At 34.9% G+C, this 21,181-nt stretch overlaps 1 long non-coding RNA gene across 1 annotated transcript; it reads left to right on the forward strand.

The window, feature by feature from the left end:
* Positions 1 to 1,181: 1,181 nt before the first annotated feature.
* On the forward strand, positions 1,182 to 7,496 carry LOC134856926 (uncharacterized). Its single transcript, XR_010164866.1, has 3 exons — positions 1,182 to 1,523; positions 6,276 to 6,369; positions 6,969 to 7,496. It is a non-coding gene; the product is annotated as an uncharacterized LOC134856926 (long non-coding RNA).
* The last annotated feature ends 13,685 nt before the right edge of the window (positions 7,497 to 21,181 follow it).

Raw genomic sequence — 21,181 nt, forward strand, 5'->3', positions numbered from 1 at the left:
TTTTGACTAGAGATGATGTGTCCGCAAGTTTAAGCGAACGACGGAAGTTTGTGCGGGATCATGAAAACTGCCAGTGAATAACGCAATCAAGAAGAAAAATTAAATGCGAGGTGTGACCGGCACGACATATACAAGTTTAAATATATGTGTGTATATATTAGTTGCTGTATGTTGCACTAAATGCCCAAATTTTTATACCGGTTTTTCGAAACTGAGTAATTAAAAAAAACTGGATCAAATTACACATTTTCTTGTTGTTCCGACTTTGAGGAAAATGACGGAATAATTTGGCTCTGGTGGGTTTTCGCTTTGGGTGTTAATCAAAAGTCTGAACACCCCATACACTCTCAAAAACAACACATATTTTTTCTATTTTACTCATTTAACAGAAACAATTAAACAAGACTGCTCGTATCAGGGCAAAGCCTTGAATGTTCCGACTGCTTTTTCAGGTTTATGCAGCAGTAATAACATTTAAAAATTTAAATAATAAAATAAAAACGAACCTTTTTTCTCCTAAAATTGAAACTTTTTATGCAAATCATTCCCCCCACACGCCAATATAAAATACATAAGAATAGATTTTGGTCCTTGTAACAAATTAATTATGGTAAATAAGCTTTTTTACAACAAATTTCGAACAATTTGTAAGACGGATTAAACCTCCGCTGACGCGTTAATGGCGCGAAATATACCGTGCGTTAATTGTCCCAAATTGGTCAAAATGGCAAAACGGCAATCTTTAAACCCCCCCATGACTTTACGAAACATGATCGAAGGTGAAATACTTTTTCAAATTTAAGCTCAAAACAACAATACTTTTTGAACGATATATAAAAAATCCGTCAAAAATGACGCACTTAAAAAGTCAAATTATGTCTGAAGAAAAAAAACCCACCCCGAGCACAAATATTCCGTTACTTTCGTATCGAAAGTCGGAACAATAAGAGTATTAGTATTGCTTTTGCTCACTCAATTTCTCATTCAGCCTTATTTGAGATGAATTAACCAAATGTAAATATAACAAAATTGAATCTAAGTTATACTTACAATTTCACCATAGTTGCTTAATGAGTTTATGTTTTGATTATAAGGTTCGAGGTAAACTTTTGTGCCTTGACCTTGTCATTATCTTTCGATCATTATTCTAATTTTCTATGTTTAACTTGATTTGAAACAGGAGTTTGCAATTTTCTTCTTAACAACGCTCAACGAGGCAGTGATCTGTTCAGACTCTAACTGACTTAAAATGACATATTCAATAATTTTCCATTGTTTTTTTTCCTACCTTTCAAAGCAATTCCCTCGCAAGCTCGTAGTTTAGACGTCGAGAATGAAGACCCTAAAGCTGAGTTAAGTGACTCTCTTCTTTCCAAAATCATCGCGGGACATACCGAGTCCCTCGCGGCCCTTCTTCGTTCAAATTCTCATTAACACTCGCGTCAACAAAAGCTTAGCGTGTGGGGGAACTATCATCCACGAGTACTTCGTGCTGACTGCCGCTCATTGTATGGTAGATGCAGGTAGATCTCCTTAGTGATTTCCTGTCACACATTTCTGATATAGAATCAGGACGAAGTTAAGTGTTTCAAACCTTATGAAAACACTTTGCACTATCATTAGCATATGGATTAAGAAACTTTTGTAATTTTCTAGGACGTTCACTTTTGACATACCCCACTGAAATGGCTTGTGTTCAGTCTCTTCGTCAGTGTCGACAGGATTTTACCTTCCCGGGTTGACACATAAATGTTTTTCCGTACTAAGGAAACACGATTGTCATACGAGTCCATAGATTAAAAAAAAATGAGTGAAAAACACATGATAGGTTTTTTTAAACTATGGAATTGCGTGACAAGCATTTTTTTCCAAGTAATTATTTTGTGTTTCGCTGTATATTTATGTGTTTCGCTTTTTATTTATTTAACAAAAAATCTAATAGTTATCTGAAATTTAAAAGAAAAAAAGGTTAACCGGCATCGAGTTTGCAGATGAAACTGCGTATTACTAGATGCCTAGTCAGATAAAATTGAATTTCACACAAATTAGAAACAAAAAGTTCAAAATTCAGAGATTAAAATGTGGCCTGTTTTTTTGGAAAAATCTAGGTTTTATTATATTTTTTAAAACTAAAATTTACAAAATCCGCCATCACAGAGAACTTTAAAGATTACTCATAATATTTTGACACAAAAAATGCGTACACAATGTTACAGGCAAAAAAGAAACTTTTGCTGCAAAAAAAATTGGGAAAATTTTTTTTCTTCTGTATGGTTTTTCAATTAAACTTGGGAATATAGTTATTTTTCTCAGTTTAAGATTTTTTTAACGGATAAATTGCTTATCATGGAGATTTCAAAATTGAAAAATGAATGGCAAGCATTTTTGTTGAAAAAAAACATGATGACCATTTTGTTTTCCTTCATCTGAATTTTCGCACTGAAAGAAACAAATATTCTGACAGGCACACCAAGTTCAAATACTCTATTCTTTCTTCGAAAACTGCGACAAAAAACCGTGTCCAGTCAAAACGTTCGTTGACGCCTGCTCCAATTTTTTTTTACAAAGTGAGTAAAGATATACCCTTCAGGTTTTTTTAAATTAGGCCCATTTTTATACAGTTTAAAGGATAGTGATAAAAAAATGGATTTAAAGATTATATGGATTAAATTCATTGAAAGATTAATTTGTCCGATTTAGAATAACTAATGCTGACGATAGTTCAATTTTTCATTTGTGGTAAAAGCAGTGACGTAACTCATCCCATAAGTTATTAGAAGTTGCGTTTAAGCACGCTATTTGATTCTAACATTATGTTCAAAGTTGCTGAATACAGCAGTTTGTTTTTCAAATTGGGCATGGGAGAAACATTTTGAAAATATTTTAAGTTAAAATTCAAGTGCGGGTTCCCGGGTTGACGTCCATAGAATAAAAATGCTTATCATACAGTTTCACATATGAAGTCTATGGAAATAATGCTTATCATAGAAAATTCATACAAAATTTTAAGTGTTTTAAAATTTTTAATGAACATTTTTGGTCTAATTGCCTCTTTTGAAGCTTTTTGGTCATTAAAAAAATGATTTAAAATTTTTGGTAAAAAAAGCTTATTATACAGTTTTCTTGTATGAAAATTATAAGATTATGACAAATTTTTTATGACAAATTTATTTTTTGTCATAAAAAAATAAAATTTTCAAAAATCACTAAAAAACGTGTCTGGGTAACTTTAAATAGATTTGAATAATTATATCTATGATAGAGGGCATTTTGACAATGAAAAACATAATTTTCAGTTCGGTCAGAAAAATGCTTATCATAAAGTTTTTATATATAAAACTTGCATGATATGCATTTTTTTCATAAACAAAAACAAAAATTTGAGGTAAAAAATTGTCAATCTCTTTTTTTGGTTGCAAACTTGCTTTTGTGTTAAAATATAAATTTTACGATAAAAAATTTTGCATGCAAAACTTGACTTTTTTTGTTTATAACGTAGTCCAGGGTGAGTTTTTCAACCAAAAAACTCAAAAATTACAAGAAAGTCTTTTTTTTTGTAAACACGATTATTATCGTTTTGTAAGAAAACAGGCCTTTTTTCTCAACCACCAAATTTTTTAAACTAAAAAACTATCTAGCCGTATTCAAAAAGTTACTTTTTTAGTATAAAATTCCATGTGAAAATGTTAAAATTAACCTTCATGACTATAATCACCAAATGCAGTTCATCTGCGTGGTAACTGCCAGTTACAATCTGGGTTTTTCATTGCAAAGAATCCTTGGTTAGTGTTTCGGTTGAAACAGAAAATTTCGAAACAAATTTTTTTTTATGGAAAAAATGCTTATCATATAATTTCATAGTATGGAAAAAATGCTTGTCATACAATTTCTTATTATGGAAAAAATGCTTACTTTGCTCCTTTTATACACTTACTTTTTCTCACTGAAATTGTATGAAAGAGTTTGAAAAGCATTTTTTTCATATATGAAAATTGTATGACAAGCATTTTTTGTCAACCCGGGTTATTATGTTTAAAATATAATTATATTATCTTTACTAAGCAGCAGTGCTGCTACACAAAACAAAAGTTTTATAGCTACAGTAAATCATAATACATGGTGATTGATACTCGCTAAAAGCGTCGTATCATTTGTATATCGTATGTGTTCCAATTTTCGTGATGAAAATAACGGAATATTTGTGCTCCGGGTTTTTTTCTTCAGACAAATTTAGACTTTTTAACTAGCCATTTTTGACGGAATTTTTTAAAATCATTCTAAGGGTATCGTCATAGTAATAGTAAAAACCTATAAACACTGCTCTTCAGCCTTGGCAGCAGCAATTATTTAGTTTTGCAGTTTTTTCCGTCGTTTTCTGTCAGTTGCAAGCATGAGAGGTCGTGGATCGTTTCAAAACAGTTGTGATCGAGATTTGTGTCTCTGTTGGAAGCTCTCTTGATATTTTCGTTCAAGCACAAAGGCAGTGTCTTCCGGGGTCTACCAGCGAAGCTTAGAGCTATTTTAGCAGAAAAATATAGATACATGGCTCGCCATGCGGAAAAGTCAGTAGGTAAGCGTAAAACATGTCCGAAAAATCGCCATCGTCTAGTGACCTTTTCATGGCTGATAGGTTCGGACATGGACACTCTAAACAGGGCTTTAATCCCGATATTGTGAAGGTAACGAACTTTCAGTACTTTCCTGAAATGTTGTCAGCAAAAGCGTTGATCCCTTTCATCTCGGTGTTCGTAATTCCCCATGCTTTGCTGTTATAGAGTAAAATTGGCTTCACTATGGTGTTGTATACTTTCAAGCGTGTCGTTAACAATCTGAAATCACAGTCTGTTCAGTTAGTTTAACACGGCGGTGGAAATGTTCTTTCGTCTTATCACATCTTCACTGTCTCCAATCAAAGAACCTAGTTGAACCTGTCTGAACGAGCTATTGTAACAACTTCAGTCTTATCACTGCTGACACAAAAGTTTTCATTTCTAAGTATACCGGGTATAATGTTTTTGTTTAGATCGCGTTGGACTTCTGAGAATGCGATAAAGTCTCTGTCGTCCGCATATGTTGCTTTCTGTTGGGTCGTTGTTGTAGCCGTAGTCGTGGTCGCAATAGTTTGTAGAGACTATTGAACTTCGAGCTTTTCTAAGCGCGCTTTAGAATCAGATATTGAACAACATACCGCTCAACTTATCTCCCTGGGAAGACCCGACTTTTATGAAAGGAGGGCTAGTGGCAGTACATCCATTGACACAAAAGAAGTGTCGCAAATGAGAGCGCGGATCACTCTGTTTTCGTCTTCAATCAAAAATGTGCTGATCGACTCGAGAAGTTTATCTCTCTGAATTGTATCAAATGCAGAGGTCAAATCAATTCCAGTTGAGAAACTCGATATCTTCTCTTTTTAACATTTAGCGGCAATGAACTTATCAACATCGTTCCTGCAAGCGCTCTTAGAAAAAGACAAAAGTGTATCACACGCTGGTTTAATTCTACTCATTGTAATATTGCAACAAAACTTCCATATGACAGGAAAAAGGGCAAAGACGCAAATTTTTCAGAGGATCGAGTGAATTCCCTGGTTTCTGGAGAGCAAAAAATTACTACGTCGAAAGTCTAAATCACAATGATGCTCGGGTAGGTTGTTCAGACTGTCGCAAATGACTTGGCGAATGTTATCGGGTGCATACTTTATGAGTTCAGTGACAATACCATTACAGCCTGGAGCGCGGCCGTTAGCCATTGTCTTCGCGCATGCCGTGACTTCTTGCGCTGTAACGGGTCGGTTGAGAGGCATTGGCGGACCGATGAATCTAGCAATCGGCGTTTCCCCGTGTTTGGCAAAATGAGATTTGAACTGACCATTTGTGTACTCTTATAAGCCATATTTGCGGAGTCGACAAGTTTATCAAGAGCTGGTTCGTTGCTGCCTGATACGAACAGTCTTGTTTCTTCCGTTGGTTATATTCTAAATTAACGGCTTGATCGATGAATTCAACAAACGTTTAAACCTGATTTCAACTCCAATTTTAGCATTAGATTAGTTTAGTTAGTATCTTTTAACAAAACTTCTTTTAAGCTACACAACTAAGTTCCTTAGTTAAGTAACTAGAATTTTTTACAGGAATCCTAGGTTTTTTTCTACAGGAACTCTTTACAGTTGCCATTGATCAAACGGTCCAAATTTAGTTTTAGTCAATAGTTGAGACTGAAAACCAGATCTCGCTAGAGTTATGCTAGGACATGGTTAAGTGTTCGTTTTTTTTTAGCTGATGTTAGGGTCGAAGTGGGTGATTTTGCAGCCGGAAGCAACACAACCGCCCACAAAATGCACTTTGCCTCCAAAATCGGGTTACATGCTGAGTAAGTTCGATAAATAGGTTTTCTTGGTTCTTTTATATTCTTTTCTAAATAAAAAAGTTTTGGTTATTTTTCTCACAAAAAGCTATCAATTTTGTTCTTAATACAATTGAAACGGATCTGAAATAGATCTTAAATACGGATCTGGAATACTTAGATTGTAGCAATATCTAATAATATCAAATGTACCGATGGTATCAGAGCAGTTTAGTGAGAAAAATTCTAAATTGGTTCTCAACTCGAAATTTACGGTCGTCTAGTTGGCGATTTTAACTTGGTCTCTGTTTGGTATGGGAGGGTTGCAGGTGGGTGCTAGCTTGATCCGAGATGTTTATCTACAAATCTATTTGGGATAGATACAATGAATAAATCTATGAATGGTCAGATTGGTGAGTCCAAGGCCCGATTTAGGATTTTCTCAAGCAGGGGGGGGGGAGAGGGATTTGAAGCGAAATTGAAGCGGATTATGGAATATTTTTGACCAAAAGAAAGAATTTTTCGCAAGTCATAGAGTAGTACCAAAGTAGTTGCAGAATTATAATCGAAAGTCATTTTGTTTTTGAATTAACGAAATTGCAGAAGGATGCTTGTTTTTCATTTAGGTTTGACAGGAGACATCTTCAAAATGATATTGCTATAGTGCAAGTCAGACTTCCATTCCCCAAGATAAGGGTCATCCCTCTTTGCGATAGAGAGGCCAAATTCCAAACCCTACTCGGCACTTGTGGTCTCGGGCGAATCTCAACCGGAAGCAACCGCGCTCCAGACTACCTTATGGAAACGTATTTTAAAGAAAACGTTTTCTGGCGTTTCGATCGCTGGATCCAAGGGAGAAAAGATATTCTACAGACAAAACGGATCTTGCATGACAACACCATATGTTATGGAGATAGTGGATCGCCCTTGTATGTCCTAAATGGACAGTTTAGGGAACCTAAGTGTGTATACGGAGTGACCAGTCACTTTAGAGAGTTCTCATCTCAACTTGATTGCCAAGGAACGAGTTTTTTCGCCAATGTACTGTATTTTCGCGAGTGGATAGAAAGTGTAATTGCTCGTAATTCTAATTAAATCCATTATCGATTTAATCTTTCGTTCATTTTGGTTCCATGATTCATCAGGACGATTATAAACACCGCTTTTTATAAAGAGGTCAGAATGGAGATAGTTTAAAAGTAACTCCTTGAAGCACTATCAAAACCGGTTATTTGATTTTAGATTGCAACGTTTTCAACTTTTCAGCTAAAAAAGAGGCTTTTAACACCGCTTTTTATAAACACCGCTTTTTATAAAGAGGTCAGAATGGAGATAGTTTAAAAGTAACTCCTTGAAGCACTATCAAAACCGGTTATTTGATTTTAGATTGCAACGTTTTCAACTTTTCAGCTAAAAAAGAGGCACCCTCATAATGAAATTACAAGCCAGATTTTTCGCAGATAGTTTTTAGTGTTGAAAAAAAAGGTTCCTAAGAACTTCGTATACAATCTCCAAATTCAGGTTCAAAAGATCAAGTTTAATCATTTGTTAGTCTTAAATCATTTAAAACAAAATTGTTTCGGATTGCCCACAGAAAAAGTATTTCATTGTGATAGGTTATAAATGACAGTTCTACATTACGCGGCCAAGCTGTGTATTTTATGAAATTTAAGCGGATTCCGCTACAGGCCAAAATCAGATTAGTCGCAAAATCCGCACCATTGCCACTTTTGTTTAATCTTCTTTGCTGTTTCGGATTCCACGGACAAATAGCTACGACACTGTATTGCTCAAAATTGCTCCAAAAACAAGCAGTTTTGCGGAATCCACAAGAAAATTTGTGAAATCCACAACAAAATTTGCGGAATTCGGAACGGTTTGTGAAGTCCACAAAGAAATCATTATCTGAGCGTTTAGTAAAATAAGCTGTCGTGCAACCGTAAAGGAAATCAGCAATTGTAATGGAATCCGCAATTTTGTGTGGATTCCGCTTAAAATTTGCGGAATCCACCAACAGTTGCGGATTCCACGACAATTTAAGCTTACTAAAACTTATATTATGATCCACTTATAAAATGATTCACTAATCCACTTGCATCCATTTTGGGGAAACCGGAACAACTACCTATATTCACTCGTTGCGGAATTCGCAACAAAACTAATGTACCGACAAAATTTACATTAGTTAGTTGTACGCGGAATCGACGGAAATTTTGTAAATGGAATCCATTTACATTTTGGAACATGATTAAATTTTTGTCTCTGGAATCCAGAAACATACATACACAAAATCGTCAGCCTATTCAGTGCACAGTTTGACCTTGTAATGCACCAACTTCACATTGAATCGACAATATGTATGATCTTAAGACGAAATCGATGCAGTGCTGATTTCAATGAACCAGACAAAACAAATCCAACTTGAAATTTAAATGCATTGTTCGGCCCCGAGATTTCACCCCAAAACCGATCATTGTTGGATTTTATCGGTGATGAGAAGTACCAGTCAGAAGTACCAATTCAATTGCTGTCAAAACTACATGAAAGTGTAGCTCAACAAACCTTACAAACCGTAAAGCCTCTAAAAAAATTAGGTTCAGGAAATTAATATTTGTTTCGTAGCCAATAAACGATGTCGTTCTTACTACATAAAATACCATTTTTTAATTTGAAAACAATTTAAGTTTTGGCTCAAGGTTTATGAAATTAGGCTCTTCTCAAACTTTGCTTGGCTACATAATAGGGTCACTTTGATATAGATTTGACAGCAACTGAAATGGTAGTTCTGGCCCGCAGTTTTCATTCACCGATAATATTTTGGGGTGAAATTTTTGGCCCAAACTTTGCAAAACAAGTTGCACCGTAAAAATAATATTAAAGTTCAAGCGTTTTGTCATCATTTTTTATGTAAATGCATCTCAATTTGAGAAAAATTCAATTTTAATTTCAAGCAAGTTTTGTCATCATTTTTTGTCTAAATGCATCTCAGTTTGAGAAAAAAACGCATTTTTGAAATTTCAATCGTTTTAAAATCAGCAGAACAAAAGCAAAGCAACGTTTCCTGAAATGACACATCTCATAAAAAATATTGACCGTGCTTGTTTTAAAATCAGCAGAACAAAAGCGAAGCAACGTTTCCTGAAATGACACATCTCATATAAAATTTGACACAGTGCTTGCTTTTCTCAATGTCACTGATAAACTAGCCAACGGTTTTTCTGCAGTCAACTTTCATAGATTTCAATTTAATTTGTCAGCATAACCAATGTAGTTCATTCTCATATAAATCACTACACCAATTTTTACGCAGCAAATTTGTCTCAAGTCTCATAAAATGCATTTTATTGTGAATCCAGGGGCGGATCTAGGGTATTCTCGAGGGGGGAGGGGGGCGAGTTTTGAAAAAAAAATCGAATATTTTTTTCGACGGGCTTGGTTTTCTGAGCACGCGCTTCCCCCTCAAAATTAAAACATAGTGGCACCCAAGGTGCCTTTAAAAAGTATTTGAGGGTCGGTCCGCCGAAACAGGATACCTTATAAAAGTACAGAAGGGGGACCCTTTGGGTCGGCAGGGGCTTCGAAAACCTGAAGGAGAAAGAGGGGCGCCGTTCGGCACTGTCCTCCAAAGTTTGTCTCTGGTGATTCCATAGCTCAGATTGTTTGTTTAAAGAAAAACAGATTTTTGACTCTGGTTTTTATAATTTACCATACTAAGTCAGCAATTTTAAACCACAATAATTTTCTTGTCGGAGAATTACTTTTTTCAGCAACTGATGCAAAATTGGTTTGAAATGTCAACAAATTGTGCAAGGGTAAATCAAAAAATGGCACAAATTAATAAAAAGGTCAACTTAAAAGCAGATTATCATGAATGAGTCTATGTAAATGTAAAAAGTTTTCATGAATGTATCCATTACGAAGCCAAACTGTGCATTATGTGAAAAAAGTTTTTTTTACCTCTCAGGTCGTTTCCAATGTTTTGTAAATGCATGACGATCAAACTTTTGGCAACTCAGGTTTTGAGTAAATCATAGTTTTTTTCACTTGTGTTCGGTCACGATCACATCCCAAAAATTTTGAGAAATTAAAATTTAGCAAAATCAATTTTTTTTTTTGGTTTATGGGAAAATGCTAGTCATACAAATTCCATATATGGAAAATCTATGACCGCTAATCAAAGACCTTTCATTCAATATTCTGTACTTATGGAATTGCATGAAAAGTGTATGACTAACACTTTTCCATATATGAAAAATGTATGATTCGCATTTTTGGTCAACCCGGATCTCCATATCTGTTTGTTACATTTTACTTTCAAAAACAAATTTTTTGTCTTCCTTAGTCAGATTTGAACAACAGTTTTTGGGATAATTTTTTGCGACAAGCCATAGTCAATGAAAAATTTTAAGAAATTGTCACCTGCTAAAAAGATGTTGTTCAACTGTGAGATTTTTCGGAGCCTTGTCAAAAATGTGCATCCAGCTTCAAAAAATCTCATTTTTGCTCGTTTTTTTTTCCAGTAGAAACTTTTATAATAAAAAGCGTTAAGGGCACTTTTGAGATAAAATCTAATGGCACGTTTTATGTTTACTTAAAGAAATCAAACATGAGACTTTAAACGTGATTTTTGTTTGTCACTGTGTTTGAGTCAAGTCAGGGGTTTGGGACGATCACAATTTCAACACTTACCTCGAGCATTGTCGAACACAGTCGAAACATATCTTGAGCATGGTCGAAACGTTCCTCGAGCACGGTCGAACACGGTCGAAACAAACATCGAAACATTCCTCGATCACAGTCGAGCACGGTCAAAACATACCTCGAGCAGGGTCGAAACATACTTCGAGCACAGTCAAAAACACCTATTGTCCCGCGGTAATTCGGAGTCCAAAAGGAAATAACTTTCAAATATCAATATATTTTTAATATTTTCATTTAAATTGCGAAACAGTGTTCCTTAACAAGAAAAAACTATTATTCATCTCAAGAAGATCATCTAAAGAAAGAATTTAGATTGCATATAACTCTAATCATTTCTTTCTGATTAAAAAGCATCATACGAATAAAATATAGCGTTTAAATTTAGATAACTCAATTTGTTTGAAAATCGAGACATACCCCAATTCGGTCGATCACGGTCGAAACATATCTTGCTTGAGTCGCTTGGAAAATTCTGACTACAAGTTAAGAACCAAAATAAAAATAAACTTTTCCCAAATTGTGTTGTTTTTTAATAGTGGCTCAGCGAGGTGAACCAAGCTAAATTCAAAGAAAAAAGGTAACAAAAAATAGAAAAAATGAAAAAAGGTCAATAAAACTGCTTAAACTTTTATATATTTTCGACAGATACTTTTTTGTTTTTTATATCATTTTGTTACAAAAAGCCAAAACAACTGTTTTAACAAAGAAAAAGTTTAATTTTCACGACTCAAAAAAGCTCAGTTTTCTATCATAAGCCTGCTTGTGTTGCTTTGTTCGTCTTCAAAGTTCAATAAAACTCAAAAGTTGCCATTTTTTTTGCGACTGAATGGTTTTTTTTCGAAATTTTTAAGACTACTGTTCCAATCTTTAAAAGTAAGGTAGTATAATTTTCTTTCAACATATTCCAATAAGTATTTCTCTTACCTGATTTTTCGTGGAAACAAGTTACCAAAAAAAGTAAGAGCACAGTTTCATGCACAGCACCTCAAACTAGTCCAACTATTCAAAATGTATTGACCCTCTGTCACATATCCACAAACAACCACCAAATAATTCTAGGGGGCTGATAGTTTATTCAAAACAAGTTTTTTGTTGAATATGGTTGATAAATTGTAAAGTTTTACCTGGTAGCAGAAACTCAATAACTGCAAAAACAAATATCAACTGATGACGCGGAATTGATGATCTTGTCTTTTTGTTAAACGCTTTAAATGAAAGACCAGAAAAATTATCTTTCGAAAACTAAATGACTAGCAGTACAGCTGGCTTGATGTATTTCTAGTAATGCGAAGAAAAATTCTATGCTCTAAGTAAAAAGGAAATTAAGCTGTCAACGCTACTGTATCAACAGATATCTAAAAAATCTGCCCAATTTTTATGCGAAACATTCAACCCAATCTGCAAATGGAAAACGGGAGAAACTGCTCCAACTTAAACGAGTCGGCGAGAAAAACTCGAGCTGCGCGTCAAAATTGCCGCAAAAATGAACCAGGAGACCAACCTGAAAAACCACAGGAATAGGCTTGCACTGACAACCACGAGACTCTCGAAAGGAACAGCAGCAAATTTCTTTCCACATATGCAAGAAACTCCTGAAAAAAAGCAAAAGAGCGATACCTTTGAGAACAATTGTTGTCAACCATATTAAAGAATCATCATCAGCCAGAAATTACGACCTGAAAAACACTCTATGCCCTAAATACTCTTGAATAGGAAGTACTTAACAATCTCCCCTTATCAAGAAAGGGGGGAGATTGTTAAGTAGATTAAGCTAGTCGAAGTTTCGACCAAACATAATGCAGCAAAACTAGAGTTCTCAATGGAACGCTCTAGTGCTTTTTTGTTCGGGTTTTCATAACGAAAGTAACGGAATATTTGTGCTCGGGATGATTTTTTTCCATCAGATGTATTTTGAATTTTTAGATAACCATATTTGACGGAATTGTTTATATCATTCAAAAGAAATTGTTGTCATAAGCTTAAATTTGAAAAATTATTTGATCTGTGATCTTTTTTTGAAAATTTATGGGGGTTTAAAGATTGCCATTTTGGCCAATAAGTGACAATTAACGCGCTATATATTTAGCGCTATGAACGCGCTAGCGGATATTAAATCCGTCTTAAAATCATTCCAAATTGGTTGAAGGTAGCTTATATGTCATAATTGATTTGCGAATAGGAGCAAAATTTATCACTTTGTACTTTTTATAACGTGTGGGGGGATGTTTTTCACATTCTAGAAATTTCACATGTTAATACTGCTCCATAGACCTTTAAAGGCGGTCGGAATACTCAGGGCTTCGCCTTGATACGAGCAGTCTTGTTGTATTTATTTATAGGAGTAGAAATTCTTAAATAGATACCATTGGGGGGATTGTTAAGTAGATCTCTCGAATCATATCCGTGAGTAAAAAAAAAACATAAAATTGCTTGCATGAGATTGGAGTCAACCAACTACTAGCTTGTTATTAGAGACATATTGCCTTCAAAATGTTTTTGACTGATTAAAAAGAACACAGCAAAAATTTCACTGTTAATGTTCAATCAAATTTTCTCTTAACCACCTGCCTATGATTATCTTATCAACTATTAGTATGTATCTTTAGTTATTAAACGAAGCGTTTATCAGCAATTTTCTTCAGGCCCCGAAAACTTTTAAAGCTATTTGCCCGCATTGGAGTCCCATGAATAAAAATCGATTATAATTCAGTTTCACTCTAAGTGTTCCCAAAAGTGAAAAAAAATCGATTATAATCAATTAAAAATTGATTAGAAAATTTATATTATTACGATTTTTGAGTCAACAGAATCCATTTTTATTCTATTTTTATCGATTTTTTTTTCACTTTTGTGGTGACTGACCATAAAAATCAAATAACAATTGATTTGTTTTCCACTTTATTGGGATGCGAGTTCAATTCACACTAAGTCATTTCTATGTTTTAAACCAAATTTGGTTACTTGTTGTTCAGTTTTAACTTTTTTCTGCGCAAAATTGATTTCTGTTAATGTTACGGTAACTTTTTTCTTATTGTTACTTGGATTTAACCAAATCACCCCCCCCCCCCACCTGAACCAATCCCCACACCTGAACCAATCCCCCCACCTGAACCAATCCCCCCACACCTGAACCCACCCCAACTCCCCAGCTGAATCAAATCCCCCCCCAAAAAAAAGTTTCCGCAATACTTATTTGATAAATGCAGAACTTCTTGCAAAATTTATATAATCTATTCTAATGGATTTCAAACGAATCATAAGACAGTATGTTTTTGCGGGAAAAATGGCTTTAAAACTAATTTTAGTCCTTTTTGTTGTCTGAGCGTAACATGGGAATCGATCATATTGACAAAATTTTAGACCACAAAAATCCATTATAATCGACTAAATTTTTCACTTTTCTTAAATGCGGGGTTCACACCGCACGCAAATAAACGGAAAATGTTCACAATCTTCTTCATTCGAGCTGCATTTTGAGCTTCATAATTAGTCATAGGATCTTGTTAACTATTTCCCCCCCCCCTTTTTCAATTTTCAGAAATTGAACTTTGGCGGCCACATTTTTAATAGTTTTAAACAATTTTCAGAAAATATATGTATTTAAACATTTTACGTAGGTATTATATAAATAGTGAGTAATACAAATACGAACGCCCGAAAATGAAAACCCAATTAATTATTCACATTTTTGAAATTTCATATTTTATACTGAAATGGTTGTCAAAAATGATACATGCATAAGGGGGGAATAGTTAACAAGGTCCAAAATGGGGGAAATAGTCAACAAGATCAGGGGCGGATTTATGGGGGGGGGGGAGGGCGTACGCCACCTCCCCCTTCCCTCAGGGATTCGACACCCTGCCGACCCAAAGTACTTTTTAAGAAATCCACTTTTGGCCGACCGACCCTAAAATTTTTCTAAAGGCGCCTTGGGCGCCAATATTATTTACTTATTTTGAGGGGGGAGCGCGCGCCAAAAAAAACGCAATTTTTTGGTCAAAATTTTCAAAAAGTGCCTAAAAACGCCTTTTTTGACGTTTTTTTTTAAATTTACCTGCGTGTTGGGCAAAACAGTGCTTTCGGAGAGCTCAAAAAATCAATTTGGTCGACCTAAAAAAAGATCGTCAAAATTTTCGATTTCTTTTTGAAAATCCCCCCCCCCCCCCCTCGAGAAAATCCTAGATCCGCCCCTGAACAAGATCCTAGTCATAGGTCTTAATAAGCAGCAGAAAAATAAACATGGAAAAAGCAAATCTAGAGTAATTTATAAAAAAAATGGTAGTGCAGTTTCTATTTGCTCATCTCTGATTTTCTATGCAATCTGTGTCATGTGTTTGACGACCATGGTAATTTTTTTTTTTCATTTTGTTCTTTCAGCAAGACTGGAGTTGGTTTAACGGTTTAGCAAATAAAACAAAATTTACTTAAAATTCTTGAACTTAAAATAGAGATAAACTTTTCATCATTTGGCATTAAAAATATTTACTTATGATATAATCATGCTATATTTCAAGGCTAAAGTATTATTTTGACTCTGTCAAAAATTTTCTACATAAAGTACCCGACAATGTTTTACGCGGAACTGATTTGTTAAAGACAAAAAGAAACAGTAAAATATGTTACTTTATAGAACATTCGCGGTTTTATGCCTATCGATATGTGCAATTGGTTCGCAAGGCCGCAACTTTGACGTCACAGATGAAGACCTAGAAGTTGAGTTTGGGAGCTCTGTTATTTCCGAAATTATAGCTGGACATCCTAGTCCCCATCGGCCTTTTTTCGTGCAAATTCACACGGCTTCCCGCGATCACAGAGTCGCAGCTTGTGGGGGAGCTATCATCCACAAGTACTTTGTGCTCACAGCCGCGCATTGTGTGTATGATACAGGTAAAATGTTTGTAGAGATTCCTGTCACAGTGGAAACGTTGATCAACAGTCCCATGAATTAGGTTCAATTTGAACGCGTTCTCAACTCCGTTAACCAATGTATTTCATTCAGAAACACACTGTATTATTTGAAGCAAATTTTTGGTTTTTTTTCTTTTGTGAATCGATTGCGATAAACTGCCCTTTCCGCCTACAGGAGGAAAAAATTTGGGCTATAATAAATTACTCCTACGCGAGAAATTCCAAAGTCAACAAAAATTGAGCTTTGGTTTGTTAAAATGCATAATATATATAAAGCCAATTTCAGCTTCCCAAGTATTACAACGAAAAAGAATTTAGAATTACATGGGGCCTATCTGTCAGTCCCTTCAATTCTGGTTGCCAAATTTTTCCAAAGGGTCCCCCTTTGGTATAACTTTACGACATCCATTTTTGGCTGACCAACCTCAAAAAGGCGACTTATAACTAATTTGAAGGGGGAGCGCGCGCCGAAAAAACGCAATTTTTTGGTCAACATTTTTCAAAGTGTGGTCAAAAATTCCTTTTTTGCCTGTTTATTGATAAATTTGCCTGCGGGGCAGAAACTTTTAACAAAACAGGGTCCTTAGAGTACTTTCGGAGAGCTCGTAAAATCAAATTGGTCAATCTAAAAAAAATCATAAACGTTTTCATTTTTTAAAAAAAAAAAAACAGCCCCCCCCCCTTAGAAAAATTTCTGCGTCATTTACAATAGCAGCCATTTGATTTTGAAATCTGCGAATAAGTGGTGATGCGGATTGCACAGCCACTACAGTTTTCAACTCTCCGTTTTCATTTTCCACTTCTCTGCTTTTTCTAAGAAGGGTCATATCATACGATTGAATGATGAATAGAGCTCGAACCGGAGTCTCATGGATTAAAACAGATTACAATGAGAAAGTGTTGTCTAAAATGTTTTCATTATACTCAACTATTGCAAACTTAGACCATGAAATCATACATTATACTGCAATTAATCGATAACTTCCCTAAAAAAACGAAATCCATTAAAATCTAAAATAATGGGTTATGAACTTATTAAAATGAATTATATTCTTTTTTTTCTGCCAAACTATTTGCAATACTTGCAAAAACTTCTCCACTACTCACCTCCATCTCCAAATCTAAATCTACTCAAGCGGGGGGATGGGTGAATGGTGGTGGGGCTATAACCGTACGGGTGGAAACGGGACTTAAATTGGTTGCGCGATGTAAGTGAGGAGGAGTAAGCGGGGAAGAGGGGTTGTAAGGACCACAAGGGACGTAACTTGGAAAAGGGAGAGTAAATGAAGATGAACAAAAAATTGAAACTCTAAAAAATGTGTGAAAAAAATGAAAACAATTTAACTATTTTCTGAGAAAAAACAAATCTCGTCTAAACCTTATCTATTTTTTTTTAAATATAACGAAAATTGAGCAAAAATTAACTGTAGCGTTTTGAACATAGTACTCTGTGTATAAAATTTAAGATTAATTAACAAAAAAATCACAACTACTAAAACTAAATATATAAACACACTTTTTCTCCTTCGAAAAATGACAAAAAAATACAAACTGCGCAATAACCGAATGTATTGATGTATTTTTTGTTCAATCAGGCTAAAATTTGGTTTTCCGTTTTTTTTTCATAAAAATTTATTCTATAAAACTTAACTCCGATGGCTGTTTTTCGTAGTGTTCCTCCTGAGTTTGACGGTTTATTGCATGCATTGGATGCTCCAGGGTACTGCTGTCCTTGTAGTCAATAGTAGTAGGCGAACTCTTCATATATTCATTGAGGAATCCGTTTTTCGCCCCGTCGTGTGGTTTCCAGTTTTGTGCCAGCTCATCTAAAGGAGTGGGTTTTCCTCGATCTAATTGTTTATTATGATAAACCAGTTTTCCAAAGAGGCCTAGCGGATTGGCTCAATTGGTTTCCAAAAGTTGTGCACTTGATGGACGATTGTTTTGTGATTCTCAGATTCCAAATTACTTTTTCAATGAAATATGCAGGACTTGGCTAATATTTTTTGAATGATTTGGTCAATAAATTTGCCTATATAGTAAATACAAGTCTGGGTTGATTTTGTGAGGGAGTGGTTAAAATGCTCCCCGGATTGCTGTCGTGACCTCAAGCTTGTTGCAAAACAACATGATGTGCTCTTCAACAAGTAAATCCTTTGCAAAATTCTTAATGTAGGATCCGTTTATTTTCAAAGGTCTTTTTTCTAATCATCCTTGGTCACAATCTGTAAGAATTTTCTTCAGAAAATAGTTCCAGGGCTTTTGGTGATATATAAAAAAAGGATATGGTCGGTTTTGTGTTTTTCAAGGCAGAATGTTGGTCCGTAGGTAACAGTTTTCTTTAAAAATGAGTTTTCTTTAAAATGTTATAGTTTTAGCCCGGATTTATAAGAAGAGGGTCAGATACTATTTTTCGAGCTGAAGACGAAATGGTTGTTGGAAATTTGGTTTAACAGTATTGCATTGCTAATCACCATGATGAGACACAATAACACCTTGTCTGAAAAATTTCATTTTTGAAATAAAGTTATCTATGGGTAAAAACACTTAGATGAACAATTTTTTGCTGTGAGCCTGTATTTGAAAATTTGAGCGGCTTAGAAAAACACGTAATGATAGAAACAATAATTTTGTGTCTACACGAGGCTTATGAATTAGCCTTAGACTCATGGCGAAATAAATTGCTTGCGATTGACCTTCCTGATGGATAAATATGATTTAACATAAAATATACGTCGACCGATTGCTTAATTAAAGACGAATTATGTACACTTTTAATCTAATTAATAATCAAAAGAAGTCTCTTAGTTTACTGATTGAGGCTACCGAGAGCTTGTCGGCGGAGGCGATTAAGGCTCTGAGAAAGGGAAGTCTTGAAAGAAGATCAAAAAAGCCCATCTTTTACAGGGTAAATTTGAAATTTTGAAATTGAAAGGTTAAAGTAAGTTTACTTATTAGTTAAAACTGAAATGGATCGTCATAATACTATGATTAGATGACAAGGCTGAGAACAAGTTTTTATGTTAAGTAGTATTTTCGAATTTCCATCCATAGAAACAGTTTCTAAGGTGTTAGGATACCCAAACAATGCCCAGAAGTTCTATTTCGTTTGGTGAATGTATGAATTCGTGGCTCTTTGAAAATCAGGGCGCCAACAAAAATTCACTGTTCTACTTTTTGAGTTTTTTTAGTTGCTCCCAACCTACTGTGCGATATATCAGTCTTCCGTCTTGTTTTCTCTTTGATATCAAAGTGACTTTTTCCCGTTAAATTTTTGATCTCCGATTTTAGTTTCTTGATTTTAGATGAGTTGTTTCTTCGATTATTAAACTGATTTTCTGCTTTACTTTGCAATGTCCTTGTAAAATAAAATTTGTCACCAATGGTTGGCGATCTTGTCGTATTAGTCAAGTTCTAATGTTTTAAATGACTCTTCTTATTAGTTAGGGCTTGATTTTAAGCTTCCGTCGGGATAATAGTGGAAGAACGGTTTTTTTCGTTGGGTTTCGCTGTTCTTCATATTACAGATAACAACATTCCTGTATCAATTCTGCTTCGTCAAATTGTTTTCTTCTCCTATTTTACTTTTATTATCTATATTTTTGAGGGCTCCTCAGATCAGCTCAGATAATTTCCTATCTCTCTGCTTCCTTTTGAGATGTTTGTACTAATCAAACGTTTTGTTTGGAGGTTTGTTAAAAGGGGGTTTTCAAAAGTTCCTAGAATGCTTTAAAAGACAGAGCTGAAATTCTGACAATTGGGTTTTTTTCCGATTTTCGATACGAAAGTAACGGAATATTTGTGCTCGGGGTGGGTTTTTTTTCTTCAGACAAATTTCGACTTTTTAACTAACCATTTTTGACGGAATTTTTTTATATCATTCAAAAGGTATTGTTGTCCTGAGCTCCAATTTGAAAAAATAATTCACCTGTGATTGTTTTTTGTTAAGTTATGGGGGTTTAAAGGCTGCCATTTTGGCCATTTTGACCAATTTGGGACAATTAACGCGCGATATAACTCGAGCTATTAACGTGTAAGCGGAGATTTAATCCCTCTTAGAAATCGTTCCAAATTGGTTGAGCGAAGCTTATTTGCCATAATTGATTTGTTAAAAGGAACGAAATTTATCCTTTTGTACTTTATATGGCTTGTGGGGGGATGATTTTCATTTCAAAAATTTCAAATTTTAGAAGAAAAAAAATTTCATTTTATTTTATTACATTTAATTTTTTTTGTTCTTACTGCTCCATAAACCTCAAAAGGCAGTCGGAACATTCAGGGCTTTGCCCTGATACGAGCAGTCTTTTTTTGTTTGCCTTCGTTTCTTAAAGCTAAGGAAGCGACTAAGCGTAGCTTTTTGTACGCCTCATTTCTTCTCATCCGATTGAATATCTTCTTCTCTTCATTTATCCATTTCTTCTACGTGAAATCATATATTTTCAGCGTTGTTACTCCTCATTTAACGACTGATTATAACTGGGTCCAGCTTGGTACTTTTAGCAGAAGTTGAAATCGGGATTTAAGTTTCCGGAATTTTCAATTTGCTAACAAAATAAATTTTCACCTGTATTTTCAAAAAGTTCACACCAAATAAAATCAGATGAAGCGTTGGTGGTATGAGGGCTGATTGTGGTGGTGGCGGGGAGAGTTAGCGGGGGTAAGCGCCAAAGAGGAACACAGGGAGGGATGGAATCGTTTTGCAGTTTGAAAAAAACGTAGGTTCAACCATCGATTAGGACGTTTGGGGGGGTTTAAAAATTGCTTCCCGGGAGGAGGGTTGATTCTGGCGGGAGGTTGATTCTGCTGGTGGTAAGGGGGGAGTATTTGGGGTTACTTTTTAGACCACAAAAACGCATTATAATTGTGTTCTTTTCACTTTTTTTTTGATGAGAGCAATTTCTGTTATACCAGTCAGAGCTCATTTGTTTTTTATCTGAATTGTTTTTGACACTGCTTTTTTCTGTATATCATTGTGTTTACTGCCTTCGGTAATTTATGCAAAACTGTTAATTTTATTTTACTTGGAATCTTATTTAGCCAATTACATTCTTGCAGTTGGATTTAATTTTAGTTTTAACAAGGGTGGATGTGGGTGATTTTGGAGCCGGAAGCAAAAAAACCGAACACAAATACAACTTTGCCAACAAAATCCACATACATGCACAGTAAGTCTGATCAATTAGTTTTTATGGGTCTTTGATGAGTCACTTTTTTGTATGTAGAGTTTTTA

This window comes from Symsagittifera roscoffensis, chromosome 1 (genome assembly GCF_963678635.1).
Source record: "Symsagittifera roscoffensis chromosome 1, txSymRosc1.1, whole genome shotgun sequence".
In the NCBI taxonomy this organism is placed as follows: Eukaryota; Metazoa; Xenacoelomorpha; order Acoela; family Convolutidae; genus Symsagittifera; species Symsagittifera roscoffensis.